The following is a 14,309-nucleotide window of genomic DNA, read 5'->3' as shown; positions in this document are numbered from 1 at the left end:
GCCTGGGGCGGCACTGGGCTACACGGCACGAGAACGCGGGCGATGAGTCAGGCCTGCAAGAACGCGGAGCACGCCCGCGGGTGCCAGGGCCGCCAGTGAGCTGCCAGCTGCTCCAACGAGAGCACACGTCCCACTCTGGAGGATCAGACCTGGGATGCCCTTGGGCTGGCTGGCTTATTAGCTCCGTGACTACAATTAGAAGTCTCTGTAACCACATCCAGGTACAAATCACAGGACCGGTTTCAGAGCCAGCTACTCCCGGCCCGGACTTTCCTCCTGGCACCTCCTGGCAGGCATCACTCACCCGGCAGGCAGCGGGGGCCTCCCACAGATCAGCACCCACGGTCCGCTCCAGCATGTCCGCACATCCCCGGATGAACCAACTCGCAGAACTTTGCCAAACAGCCAGAGAAATGCAGGCTAGTGCTGCAGCTCAAGTTTTTCCTGAACGTGTTCGGCCTCCACCGACCAAGGGCGCACCCTCCTCAGGCACTGTTGGGGTCCCAAAGACCCAGAGATGAAGAAGACACGGCCGCTGGTCCCCCCTCAAACCAAGGCCTCCACCTTACATCCAGCCATACCAAACTTTAGCAAGTGCCAGAACATTCCAAGCCATTTCCTACCTCCTCACAGCTGTAGATCCTGCTGCTACGTGTGTCCAGACTCCAGTCTTCTCTTCACCAAGAACCCAAACATGCCCATCTTTCCAGAATCAGTCACAGCACCCCTCTCCTGAGCCCTCTGACCCACACCTCACCAGAAAAGCGCTGACTCCACCCACCTGTGAGTCTTCACTGTGTATCCTACTTATCCAAACACGAACACGACGACATCCACTGGTCTCGGTGTCTGTCTCCCCACCGGAACAGGAACTCTCTGAGGACAGAGCTAGTGCTGGCCCAAAGCTGGGGCTTCAGTTCTTCAAATGCCTAATATCCCAGAGGGTCTAAAACCCCAGTGGACAGAAGAGAGGTGAACCTTCTGCTCCAGGGGCCTGGGGCACATTTGAAGCAATGCCCAAAAATGCCCACTGGCGTGGCACCTGAACAGAGCAATCACCCATGTCCAACAGCCATGTCAATGCGCCCATTCTCTGCAACAACCTCAGCCATCACAAAGCTGCAGTCCAAAAACCTAATTTGTCTCGGCTCCTAATGATGGGGGCTATTTAGGGTGTCCCTAATTATGAAAATAATAATTATTATAATTGCCCATAGAAATAGTCCTCGATCTGGAAGTAACCTGAACACCTACAATAATGGAATTCTTAAATAAGTTACAGTACATTCTAATGATGGAATATAAGTGTTGAAAAATGTTTACAAAAGGCTTACAGACCTGGGGCACCTGGGTGGCTCAGTTGGTTGAGCAACTGACTTGATTTCGGCTAAGATCATGATCTTGCGGTTCGTGAGTTTGAGCCCCACGTCAGGCTCTGCGCTGACAGAGCAGATTCTCCCTCTCCCTCTGTCCCTCCCCTGCTCCCGCTCTATTTCTGTCTCTCAAAATAAGTAAACATTTAAAAAAAAAGAAAGGCTTACAGACCTAAGATAATGTTCACGACAAATGAAAAATACAAGATATGGAACTGCACAGGCCCTGCCGTTAGGGTGGGGAGGCAGGAGGGTGTGCCCTTTATTGAACACCTACTGCGGGGCACACACTCTGCCTGGTGCTCTTGTCATCCAGCTCTCAACCCTCAACTGGAATTATGCCCATTTTATAGACGAGAGAACTGAGGCCAAAAGAAATTAAGAATTGGGGTGCCTGGCTGGCTCAGTCAGAAGAGCATGTGACTTTTGATCTCAGGATTGTGAGTTTGAGCTCCTCATTGGATAGAGAGATTACTTAAAAATAAAATCTTAAAAAAAAAAAAAGAAATTAAGAATTTACCAAAATCTATGATGCCATAAAACCTATGTCCTTTCTGCCCTGCATGAACTAATTTTTAAAAGGCTGGGGGCACCTGGGTGGCGCAGTCGGTTAAGCGTCCGACTTCAGCCAGGTCACGATCTCACGGTCCGTGAGTTCGAGCCCCTCGTCGGGCTCTGGGCTGATGGCTCGGAGCCTGGAGCCTGTTTCCGATTCTGTGTCTCCCTCTCTCTCTGTCCCTCCCCCGTTCATGCTCTGTCTCTCTCTGTCCCAAAAATAAAAAAAAATAAACGTTGAAAAAAAAAAATTTTTAAAAGGCTGGAAGGAAGGGGCTCCTGGCTGGCTCAGTTGGAGGAGCCTGACTGAGACTCTTGATCACCATGAGTTCAAGCCCCATGCTGGGTGCAGAGATTACTAAAAGTAAATAAACTTAGAAAAAAAAAAAAAAAAAGGCTGAAAGGAGAAAAAAGACTGGAAGGAAGATCTCTGAAATGGTAATAGGAGTGATGGATCATGGGATTTTTTTTTTTTTTTTACCTCTTTCTGTACATACAAATGCTCTACAATGGTCATATTACTTCTTATGAGACCAAAGTAACATTTTAAAAAATATTAACGGGGCACCTGGGTGGCTCAATCGATTGAGCGTTTGACTCTTGGTTTCAGCTCAGCGCATGATCTCATGGTTTATGGATTCAAGCCCCATGGTGGGCTATGCACTGGCAACTCGGAGCCTGCTTGGGATCCTCTCCCTCTCTCTTTCTGTCCCTCCCCTTTTCACCTTGTCTCCAAATAAATAAACTTAAAAAATAAATTAAAAATATCAACAACCTTGACCACGAAGAAAACCTTCCTGCTTTCCTTCGCATTTTCTTGTGCAATTTAGCTGCAAATCCTGTCCACAGTACTGTGGCTGCGAGGCACAGAGGAAATTTGCTGTTCTACCAGAGAGGAGTTTTCACACATAAGAAAAAAAGTTACATGTGTCCCAGAGTCTTTCTATCCCCAGAGGATTTAGAAAAGCTTTCGAACAAGATCTGAGCTGGCACAAGAACGTGAGTGAAAACCATCCTGCCTAATTGTGGGCCTCCAGGTGGGTGAACCACACGAAGGGATCCCACCACAGCTGCGGCCTCTGGGCAGAAGACTTCGAGTGTGGTTTTTAAAGCAGTGCTCACACTGAGCGATGATCACCACCTTGCCAACACGTGAGGACCCCACTTCATCCCTCCAAAGCCCACCCGTGCCGGGCTCAGCAGTTCACCCTGCAGTCCATGCTTGGGACAGTGGCTGTCCCACACCCCCCAATGTCCCGAGAGGAGATGGAAATGGAGAGATCTGTCAGGACCCCCTCGGCGCGCGCACACACGTGCTCCACACTCGATGACTTTGGGGCAGTCACTTCCCTGTCTGTAGACTCCACCACTCAGGCGGTCAGATGGGTTTGCCAGCCTGTTACAAGCAGTGGAACCTGTTTCCAAATGTGATCACAGGCCGCCCACTGAATAAAATATAGGAACACGAGGTGTTCTTTTTGACACAGAAATGGTCTTCATTCCTTCTTCTCGAAACGCCCAGGATGCTCTTCTGCAGAAGAGTTCTGAAGGGCATGGATGGGAAATCAGCGAGAGCAGGCAACCAGGAGGCCTATTTTTTTTTTTTTTTTTTAAGTAGGCCCCACACCCAGGCCCGACACGGGGCTTGACCTCACGACCTAGAGATCAAGACACTTAACCGCCGGAGCCACCCAGGTGCCCCAAGGAGGCCTATTTTCTATTCCACCTCTTCTTCGGACCCTTTCCAAGAAGCTCAGCCTGAAACTCCATACCCACCAGTTGACCCAGGGAGTATAACCTTCCCAGACCTCTCACAGTGCAGCCAGCCCCCCGGGTCCCATCAGGAAGCCCTCCCGCAGACCTGGGAAAGTCCAATCCTGCACACAAGCCCAGCAAAGAAATGTTCTACCTGACTAGAAACGTTTTTAATACAAATTAAAAACAATGGAACATTATTTTTTGGCCTATCAAAATAGTAGAAAAAACAACACACACACACACACACACAAACACCCCTTAATTTCAATACTTGGTGCTGGCAGGAGTACAGAGTCCTCATACCACTGGGAAGGATAAACCCTTTCCAGAAAAGTGTGGTAATAGGTATCAAGTGGTTTAGAAATGCTTACTCACTTTGACCCAACAATCTAAGGAGATTATAGAAAACCTTTGACATAAAGGTATTTGCTGTAGCACTATTCTGACCAGGTAAAAGAGAAGCAGAGAGAAAACTCAACAGAAACACTAAAATGTTTGGGACAGCTGCGGCCACTGACTAGAGAAACCTCAGGAGGCCTTTTGTTCAACTTCCTTACGTACCTGAACTCTTCACATTTTCTAAAGTGAGAAAGTATTACTTCTGTTAGCAGTAACACATCTCTTTAATATGCCCAACACCTTTAAAAGATCATAAATAGAAACCAAACCAGCACCACCGTCATGACTTAGCATTGTTACTTTAGATGGCCACTGACTATCCCAGCAGGTTTCACAAACAACAGACCTGGTCAGAGTACCATGGCACCTCTTTGCCAAGAGACATCCCCATCTCTGAGTTGCAAGAAAAGGTGCAACCACCCAGGTGCCTGAACTACTGCAAGAGGTAGGCACTGCAAGACGAGGCTTTTGTCTTGAAGAGAGATGGCTCGAGCCGGTGCCGCCCAGAACTTACTAGGTTTCTTAGTTATGGAAGGATACTAATACATGATCTGTCCCTTGCACGCTGGAAGGGAAGTGATAACTCCTCCTCTAGCTGTGCCTACCTGAGCCCTCCAGGGGCTGGTCAGGGCAGAGCCTTCAAATAGGGCACCGAAAGCCACAGGCGACAGGCACTAGCAGATGGCAGGCACTAGCAATCTTCGATCCCCTGTATCGAAGGATCCCTTTGATCCTTCTCTACCAGGAGCAATGTGACCACTGGCGACCTGTCAGGACAGAGCCCTGGTCCCCAGGCCCACCCAGGGGTCAAAATGGGGGAGCAATGGAAGCAGTGGCAGGAGTAACAGCGATGGCTACCAACCAAGAGCTTACGAGGCACCAGGCGCTAAGAAACTCACATGAGTCCTGGGGCGGGTCTTCTCCTGACTTTATAGACGAGAAGAGGAGGCAGAAAAGGATGACCAACCCGCCCAAGAATACACGGGTATAAAGAAACCCAAATCTGTTCCCAGGGTCCACTGAGACAGAAGGGGTCCACTGATGCTGGACAAATCGGCCTGCCAGATGTGTTTTTCCTGGCCTATACAGTTTTCAGTTTTTTTAAAAACTGAGTTGATGTTTAAAAATTGGAATATTCACCATTAAAAAAAAAAAATTCCAGATTTCCAGCTTTTAGAAAGCAGAAAAGTTGGCAACATTTGCAGCGCTGACCTAGATTCATTATCCATCCAGCAACAACTCACTAAACCACTGTGGTGGCTGGGACACACTCTCGCCAGGTCACCACGGTTACCGTGACACCCCCCCCCCCACCCCCGGCAGGAGTCAGCAACCTTCTCCTGTAAGGGGCCAGAAAGTACACATATATTTTAGGTTTTGCAGAACACAAGGCATCTGTCGCATCTATGCAACTCTGCCACGACAGTGTGAAAACAGCCACAGACAATGTGCAAACTAACCACAGAGTGATCAGTGTACAGCTTCCCCAACACCCATCGCCGTGCTCACAGCGTCCTATAGTTGAGAAATACTTCTCTGAACCCACATCTCTATCAGAAAGTAGGAAAGGGCCTCTGCCGACATGCCAGTCTTCCCCCAGTACCTGAGGGCAGCTTGAGACTCTCTATCCTGTGAAATCTTTACTTACACCCACTCCTCCACTCTGGCAGAAGAGGCCACTTCTAACAATCAATGTCCATGTAATATCTGAGTGCAATTATCTACCTGGCCCTCTACTAGAGCATAGGGTCCTTAAGGCAAGGACTAAGGTCAGGAAAAGACTTTTTAAACAAGATACAGAACGCTGAGTACAAAAACAAAAAAGAAAAAAAAGGGTGGGGGGGCGCCTGGGTGGCTTGGTCAGTTAAGCATCTGCCTCTTGATTTTGGCTCAGGTCATGATCCCAGAGTCATGGGATCAAGCACCACGTCAGGCTCTGTGCTGACGGCACCGAGCCTTCTTGGGATTCTATCACTCCTCTCTGCCCTTCCTCCACTCACACACTCTCTCTCAAAATAACCAAACATGAAAAAAAAAAAAAAAAAACATTTCACTATGTGAAAATTAAGAATGATTGTTCAACATGGGGCACCTGGGTGGCTCAATCGGTTAAGCGTCCAACTTCGGCTCAGATCATGAACTCATGGTTCATGAGTTCAAGCCCCACGTCGGGCTCTGTGCCGACAGCTTGGAGCTTGGGGCCTGCTTCGGATTCTGTGTCTCCCTCTCTCTCTCTGCCCCTCCCCTGCTCGCACTCTGTCTCTCTCTCTCTCTCTCTCAAAAATAAACATTAAAAATTTTTTTAAAAGAATGGTTGGTCAACAAAAGACGTCTTTAAGTAGAATGACCCATTATAAGCTGGAAGAAAATACTCACAATATGAACAAAGGATTGAAATCAAGAATATATAAAGAACTCTTACAACCAGTAAATAATAAAAAGTTGGCAGAAATCATAAGCAAATACTTCACAGGAAACACACATGCCAATAAGCTCATGAAGAGATATTCAATGTCAGGGCTCAGGAACATAGAAATCAAGATCCCAACGATCCCATTTTATATCCATTCAATCAGGAAAAGTGAAGTCTGCCTATAGTGAGTGTTGGCAAAAACGTGAAGCAACTGAGTCCCATGCGCTGGTGCTGAGGGAGTGGATACTGGTAGGACCACTTCAGAAAACAGTCTGGCTACATCTATGAAAGTTGCACATGATGGATGACCCAGCAAAATATCACCCCTAAATTCATACCCGAGAAAACCTCTTGCACCTGTACTACAGACGTGTATGGGGATGTTCAGAGCAGCACATTTGCAACAGCAAAAATCTGGAAACAACTAAGTGCCCATCAGTGGAAGATTAGATGCATAAGCTGTGGTGTGTTCACGGATTCTTCAGTAGTGAATACGAATGAATCAGAGGACATGCGATAAGATGGGAAATCTTAGCAACGTTTTCTTACTTTCCTCAGAAACACATAAAACTACATGAGCATGAAAGCGAGGGGAAAATGGTTATCTCAGGATGGGGAGAATGATAAAATGACTACAGGTAAACTTTCGTTTCAAGCTTTTGTTCTGGGTGGGTGGAACGCGGTAACTTACTACATTCCTTACAAATCACTTAGGAAATAAGCAAAAGCAAGCCATGCGTGAACAGTGATGAGCATGTATTAATCTAGCTCTGTGTTTACCCAAAGTAGAAATGAAAACCAACACATTTTAACCCAAGTACCAAGCCCTACCCCTGACACAGGGTTTCTGTGTGGCCCATGGCCCCATTCCGGCTGGCCTCTTAGGTACTTTTAATATGTCTGAACCCGGGGGCGTCTGGGTGGCTCAGAAGGTGAAGCAACCGACTTCGGCTCAGGTCATGATCTCATGGTCCGTGGGTTCGAGCCCTGCGTTGGGCTCCGTGCTGACAGCTCAGAGCCTGGAGTTGCTTCGGATTCTCTGTGTCTCCCTCTCTCTCTGCCCTTCCCCTGCTTGCACTCTCTCTCAAAAATAAACAAACATTAACAAAGCCTGTTTTTTTTTTTTTTTTTTTAGTTTAATATGTCTGAACCCAGACTCATCTTCCTTCCTGATTGTCCTTTCCCCCTGGATTCCCTGGCCCCAGGCAGTTACGAGAAAAAGCTGGGTTTCTACATCCTCACAACCTTTCCCCTCCAGCCCCGCAGCTGCCACGGCTTCCTTTTTCTCCTCCCTCCTCAGGCCCTGTTGCTTGGGACTTATATGCCTCTCACCCTGATAAGTATTCTCTCTGAAGTGGCCTCCCCAAATCTGTCTCTCCTTCTGGTCCACCTGAGAGGCAAGTGCAAGATTGAGCCTCCCGAAGTATACTTCCGGAATAAAGTTCAAGTTCCTTAGGTTGACACTGAAAGCCCATCACAGTCTGGTCCCTTCCTATCAACTGTATTTGCCAGGGAGCTTCCCTTCAATACCTTATTTTTGTCTGTGTCTCCCCTTACCCCAATCCATACCTGCTACCCCCATATACATCCAGTTTTCCCACCTCCATACCTTGGCTCTGTGCAGAATCCCACCCACGTAGCCACACATCCTCACCTTACCCATACTTTCAAGACCCAATTTATTTATTTTTTATTTTTTAATGTTTATTTATTTTTGAGAGAGAGAGGGGCAGAGAGAAAGCACCACTGGGGGAGGGGCAAAAAGAGTGGGAGACAGAAGATCTGAGAGGTGGGCATCACTCTGACAGCAAAGAGCCCAACGTGGGGCTCGAACTCACGAACCATGAGATCATGACCAGAGCTGAAGCCGGACGCTTAACAGACTGAGCCACCCAGGCGCCCCAGGACCCAATTTAAACAGCACCTCCAAGATGCCTCGATGTGCCCGACTGAAAGAAAACACCCGCTTATCAACTTCCACAGCACCTGTCTGCCCTCCACAGTTCTCTACGTCCATTCTATCTCTCCAAGGAGACTATGAGCAAACTGGGGGCCACATCTCATGGCATAAGGAAACAGTCACAAAGAGAATAACCCAGTCGAATCCATCCCATACTTTCCAGCCAGTGTGCTCATCTAAAATGCCTCTTCTGGGGCGCCTGGGTGGCTCAGTCGGTTAAGCGGCCGACTTCGGCTCAGGTCATGCTCTCGCGGTCTGTGAGTTCGAGCCCCGCGTCGGGCTCTGTGCTGACAGCTCAGAGCCTGGAGCCTGTTTCAGATTCTGTGTCTCCCTCTCTCTGACCCTCCCCGTTCATGCTCTGTCTCTGTCTCAAAAATAAATAAACGTTAAAAAAATTTTTTTTTAAATAAAAAAAATAAAATAAAATAAAACAAAAAATAAACTAAAAAATAAAATGCCTCTTCTGCTAAAATCCTGCTCCCCGGAGCCTTGGCAGGACCCCCAAAACCCTCCGCGCTCAGCCCTCTGCCTACTTCACCAGCCTCCTCTACCCCACACCCATCTCTTGTTGCTTCTGCCACAGGGAGCTCCTTACAGGGGCCCAGGCACACCAGGCAACTTCTGGACTCTGCAGACGTCAACTCCTCTGTGGGGCTTCTTCCCTCCTTTCCAAATCCTACTCCTCCTCCACGACTCACCTTAGTTTTCCTCTTCCCTCCTACCCCTTCCTGGACAAACGGGGTCGGGGGGGTTGGGGCTCTGCCCTGCGACTCCCCCCTCTCCCCCTCCACACATATCGCACCAACAACACCTTGCCACTATCTGTGGTTTGTCTGTCTGTTCCACCAAACCATGCGTTCCCGGGTGACAGAAAGAACCGTTGCCCACCAGTGGACCCCAGCACTGGGCATGGGCCTTGACACAAAGGAGGTACCCGGTTTTGTTTGTGCAGGAAAAAAAAAAAAGACATAAACCTTTCCAGGTCAGATGCAGAAAACATGACTTGTGTCCTTCATCCCATAAAGCATGCCCTAATGGAAACCACGTGGAAAGTATCCTCTAAGACTGGTTAAACAGGAGAAGCCCTTGGCAAGAAAGCACTTGAATTTATTTGAAGACAGTTGGCAATCAACTATCAACTCCCAAGGCTGACTTTTCATCCCGGAGACCTCAAAGTCCAGCCTCCCCTACCGAAAACCAGATTGAGAAGGGAGCATTGTAACATCCCCGGGGCTCTTACCTTTTCTCTCTGGAGAGCTGGCACAAACTGTCCCTTCTTGATGGAGACAGTAGATCCTTAGGAGGACTGACTTGTTTGAGTTCCCATCTTGATATAAACGCAAACAACAAAAGCCGAGCAAATCCGAGAGGCCTGCTGACTCGGCAACACAAATTCCAAGGCACCTTTGCCAACAAGGAAAAAGATGATCAGGTTTTAAATTGAGAAACAGCAGTCAGTGAAAGCGAACACACAGATGTTGGGTCTGTGTGCTGCGGCTGGGGACTGGAAACCACCAGGTTTATTTTCCAACAGCCTGGGCAGGGCAGAAGGTACAACGGTCTCCCTCCACCCACTCAGTCATCAAGGGAACGGTGGAAACAAACAAACAAACAAACAAACACCTCAGCAATTTCACGAAAAGGCCTAAACGGACTCCATAAGCCACTCTGTGGTGATAAGTATCCAGAAAATTAACACACCAGAGAGGGTGGAAGTTTGGCCAAGGTCACACAGCAAAAGAGCAAGGGGCCTAGTTACAGCTACCCTGATGGTAAAGCCTGATGTTGGCTTCATCAGAAAGTTCACCTTCCAGAACTCCAGAGGAGCTAGGACGGCAGGCAGAAATATTCGGAGTTCATTCTTAAGGGGCCAAGCGCCCGTGCACACACCATTTCCATTGTTACTGGCACTTAGGGAAGTGGAACCAGTGTGGAGGGGAGCAGCTGGCTTGAGGGGAGGGGGGCGGACGGAAGGCCAGCTTCAGAAAAGAAGGTCTTCTAAATCCTCCTCCACATACATTATGCACCCCTCAAAAGTAACCCAGGGCCCCAGCAAACTCCTGTTTCCTGGAGGGCGACCCCTACTTGAGGCGAGGGAAGCAGAGTTACGGGGCAAAAACTCTTTCAAAGTACGGCCCCGGGCTCCAGCGAAGTCGTCCACCTGAAGGCAGACCCCGGACCCCGGGAGAATCCACGCCCTCACCGCGTAGCCCGGTGACAAGGCCACCCCCGCCTCCTCCCGGTCCTGTGGGGAGGGGTACCCACCTCGCGACGGCCCCAAACTCCCAGGGTCTGCGCCCCTCCCCCTGCTAGCCCTTCGGCTTCCACCCGGCGTTCACCCTCGCACCCGGCACCCAGTCCCGTCCTAAGCTGCCCGCGCCTCCGATTTCCCCGACGCGGCGGCCCGTCCTCCCAATCCCCCCCGGACCTCACCCCGGGGCTCTTCCCCGGCCCGGCCCTCCCTCACTCGCACGCCCGCCCCCTTCCGGTCCCAGCTCGGCTCGCCCCCCGTCCTCCCCCCACCCCGCCCCGCGTCCCCGGGACCCCAGCCCTGACGACAAGCAGGTGGCCTGCCCGCCCCTCTCACCGAGGCTGAGGAAGGCGAGGGGGCAGGCTGAGGGCACCGCCGCGCTCGGGCTACAGCTGGGGTTCGGCCTGGGCACCGCTCCCGCTGAAGCTCCGACTCTGAGGAGGCAGCCAGAGTGAAACTCGGCGTCGCAGCTTCCTAGCGCCCCGGTGCGCATGCCCAGGACGCGGGGCCTTCTGGGAAATGTAGTTCCGTGGGTTGGGGGCGGGGCGGGGCCCAACCCGTCGCGCACCTGTTCAGGTGTATCTATTCCTCCTCAGTCTGTTCACTCACTGACTTCGTTAACTTACTGACTCGTTTTAGGTACTTTTTAACCGATACGTAGGTGATGTCAGGCCCTGTGCTGGGTACCGGGGATTAAAACGTGAGTTATGAACTTGGTTTTTCTCCTGGGAGAGCTTCGTATCTATTTGGGGAGACAGATACTCAAACATAGAATTACAGTACAGTGGGATAAATGGGAGTTTGAACACAGGAGTTGGAGCGCAGAAGGGTGTGTTTAATTTGAGAGGGGGTGTCAGGAAGACATCACAAAGGGGTGTTGCATGAATTGGATTTTGAAGCATATATAGGGGTTTGCCAGATGGAGTACAGAGAAGTTCTTGCAAAGGAGGAGACGTGTGAAAGTGCCTGACACAATCGGGAAGCAGTGAAATGTTCTCTGTGGTCAGGGCAAAGGGTATATGGAGGGGCTGAGGACAGAGAAAATAGATTAGAGTGTGTCAGGACAGGAGTGTGGGGAGCAGGCTGGGTAAGATTATGATCGTCTTTAAATGCCATGCAAGGAATTTAGGCAGCTGGAACCAATAGAAAGATTCAAAGCAAGGGGATGACAGTCAGCATTGCACTGTAGAAGGATACCGTGTGTGGTAGGTAGAGGATAGGTTAAAGGGACAGAGAAAAGAGCTAGGAGACCAGTTTGGTGGACATTGCTGTAGTCCAGATAGAAGGTGACAAGGCCTGAACCAGGTTGGAGACTGCCCTTCTGGGATCACAGACTTCCCTTTCAAAGCTAAAGAAAGCTATTCCCAAAATATGCTCAGATGTATATGCTCACACACACGTACACACATGTTACATGTACAATCTTGCACACAGGTTCAGGGGGTTCAGAGTTCTCTGAATCTTGGACTCTAGTTGAGTAGTGTCCCTCGCACTAATGCCCCTCACACTTCATCAGGGATTTCAGAAAGAGACGCTCCCCTAACTCCCCCATCATTCAGTTCAAAACTTCATTTTATAGAAGAGGAAGCTGAGGCCCAGAGAGGAGGGGAAGGAGTGCCTGTGGCCCCACTTCTGGTACCCTAGGCCAGGACTCTTTATGACCCAGGACCTGACTTACAGGACACAGGCCTTGAGTTTGGGGACACACCAAAGTCAGTTTCTCCCAATTACACCCAGAGCTAGCCCTCTTTCTAGAACTGAAGGGTAACTTTCTAGTTGTGATTTATACTATGTGACTGCAGTGGCTACAGATTAGGATGCGAACATTTCCCCTCTTCTTTCAGAATCAGTTTTCTCAGCCATAACCATCTACACCAAACATTTCTTTTTAAAAAATTTTTTTACTGTTTATTTATTTTTGAAAGCGAGAGAGACACAATGCAAGCAGGGGAAGGGGCAGAGAGAAAAGGAGACACAGAATCCAAAGCAGGGTCCAGGCTCTCAGCTGTCAGCACAGAGCCCAATGTGAGGCTTGAACCCATGAATGGTGAGATCATGACCTGAGCTGAAGTCAGACGCTCAACTGGCTGAGCCACCCAGACACCCCTACACCAAACATTTCTAAAGCACTTAGTATGTGCCAAACACTTGGCATGCATCACTTCATTAAAGCCCCTCAATGAGGTAGGTATTATCATTCTCCCCATGTTATTTATTTTTTAAGTGGGCTCCATGCCGTGGAAGGGGTGGGGCTTGAACTCACAACCCTGAGATCAAGAGTCGCATGCTCTACCAAGTGAGCCAGCCCCCTCGTTATCCCCATTTTAAAGATGGGGTCACTGAGACACAGTTTAAGCGATGTGTCTAAGGTCACACAGCCAGCAACTGGCAGAGCTGGTCTTAAAATCAAGGTGGCGTCTAACTCCAGATTGAGCACCCCTATATGAGTGGCCTCGCTGGTGGGAGGGTGGTACAAGGTGAAACGGTCTGAAGCATTAGAAAAGCCTTTCAACACTCAAAAGATATTTTCTTAAGTGCTTCCTTTTTCCTCAGTGAAATGCTTGCCTGATATTGTCCAAAAATCCCACTGCACACACACCTACAGGCTCAAACAGAACTGTGGTGGCAGGCCGGGCTGCAAAGGTTCTGGAACCTAGGCTCTGGAGAGGGGAAGACATCTCAACTCAGAGAGCAGGAGGAGCCAGAGCGCTGAGGAAGCCTTGAGGGGGCTGCCCAGGTTGGGGACCAGTGTGGGAACCAGAGGGAAAGCCAGGGTAGAGGAGCTTCACAGAGGACACAACCTGGAAGGCTGGGTGCATGGGGTGCCTTTCCATGAGGTAGAGGACACTAGAAATGTGGCGGGGGGTGTCCGGTCAACAAGGTGAGGGTGAGATAGGGAGACCGGCAAGAACAGCCAGATGGGAGGTTCTGGAGCCGCCTGGGTAGAGGCAAGGGCTGGGGAGTCACCGGCAATGAGACTGAGATCACGTGGAAAGACCTCAGAAGATAAGCAAGTTTAGTCCGAGGCTAAGGAACACTGACTTTTGAAGGACAGATGAAACATAGAAGTGTCTGAAGGGAGGCTGGACTGGGGCGAGCCTGGTGAATCAGAGAATCAAGGGGAGTGTCCCATGGAGGTACTCAGTGGTGACAGACGCTTCTGAGAGGCCCAACAAGGTGGCCGGCCGGGAGGCAAGACTATACCAGAACCGAGGGCTCCTGTCTCCCAGCTCTGGGCTCTCTCGCCTCGCGGGCTCCAGGAAACGCCCCAAACTTCCAACTTAACTACACAGAGGCCACTGGTGTGTCCCTCGTGGTTTCCGTTGAGAAGCAGAGGCCTGAGCACAGAGATGCACACAGGTGTGTGTGCTTGGGAAGGTTGGGAAGGTTCCAAAGACAGTCTTTGTGTTCCACGCATGGGGGCGGGGGGGAGGGGGTGGGAGAGGATAAACCCACACGTGTGGAATGAGGCTACTTACATAAGGTTGCCCATGGCTGTGTGTGCCTGGAAGGGCGCTAGACAACACGGTAAAGTCTGAGAGGCAGGATAGCAGGTGATTTTCACTTTCTTTGTACTTTTCTTGCCCCATTTGAGTGTGT

The 14,309-nt window shown here is 49.9% G+C and overlaps 1 protein-coding gene across 1 annotated transcript in view; it reads right to left on the bottom strand.

The window, feature by feature from the left end:
- Positions 1 to 10,971, bottom strand: part of DTX2 (deltex E3 ubiquitin ligase 2) — a 35,831-nt gene extending 24,860 nt beyond the window's left edge. Inside the window, 2 exon segments of the mRNA XM_049639209.1 lie at positions 9,699 to 9,862; positions 10,724 to 10,971. The gene's annotated coding sequence lies outside the window, so the exon portion shown is untranslated.
- Positions 10,972 to 14,309: the final 3,338 nt, after the last annotated feature.

This window comes from Panthera uncia, chromosome E3 (genome assembly GCF_023721935.1).
Source record: "Panthera uncia isolate 11264 chromosome E3, Puncia_PCG_1.0, whole genome shotgun sequence".
In the NCBI taxonomy this organism is placed as follows: domain Eukaryota; kingdom Metazoa; phylum Chordata; class Mammalia; order Carnivora; family Felidae; genus Panthera; species Panthera uncia.
This window is presented reverse-complemented; position numbering and strand designations above follow the sequence as displayed.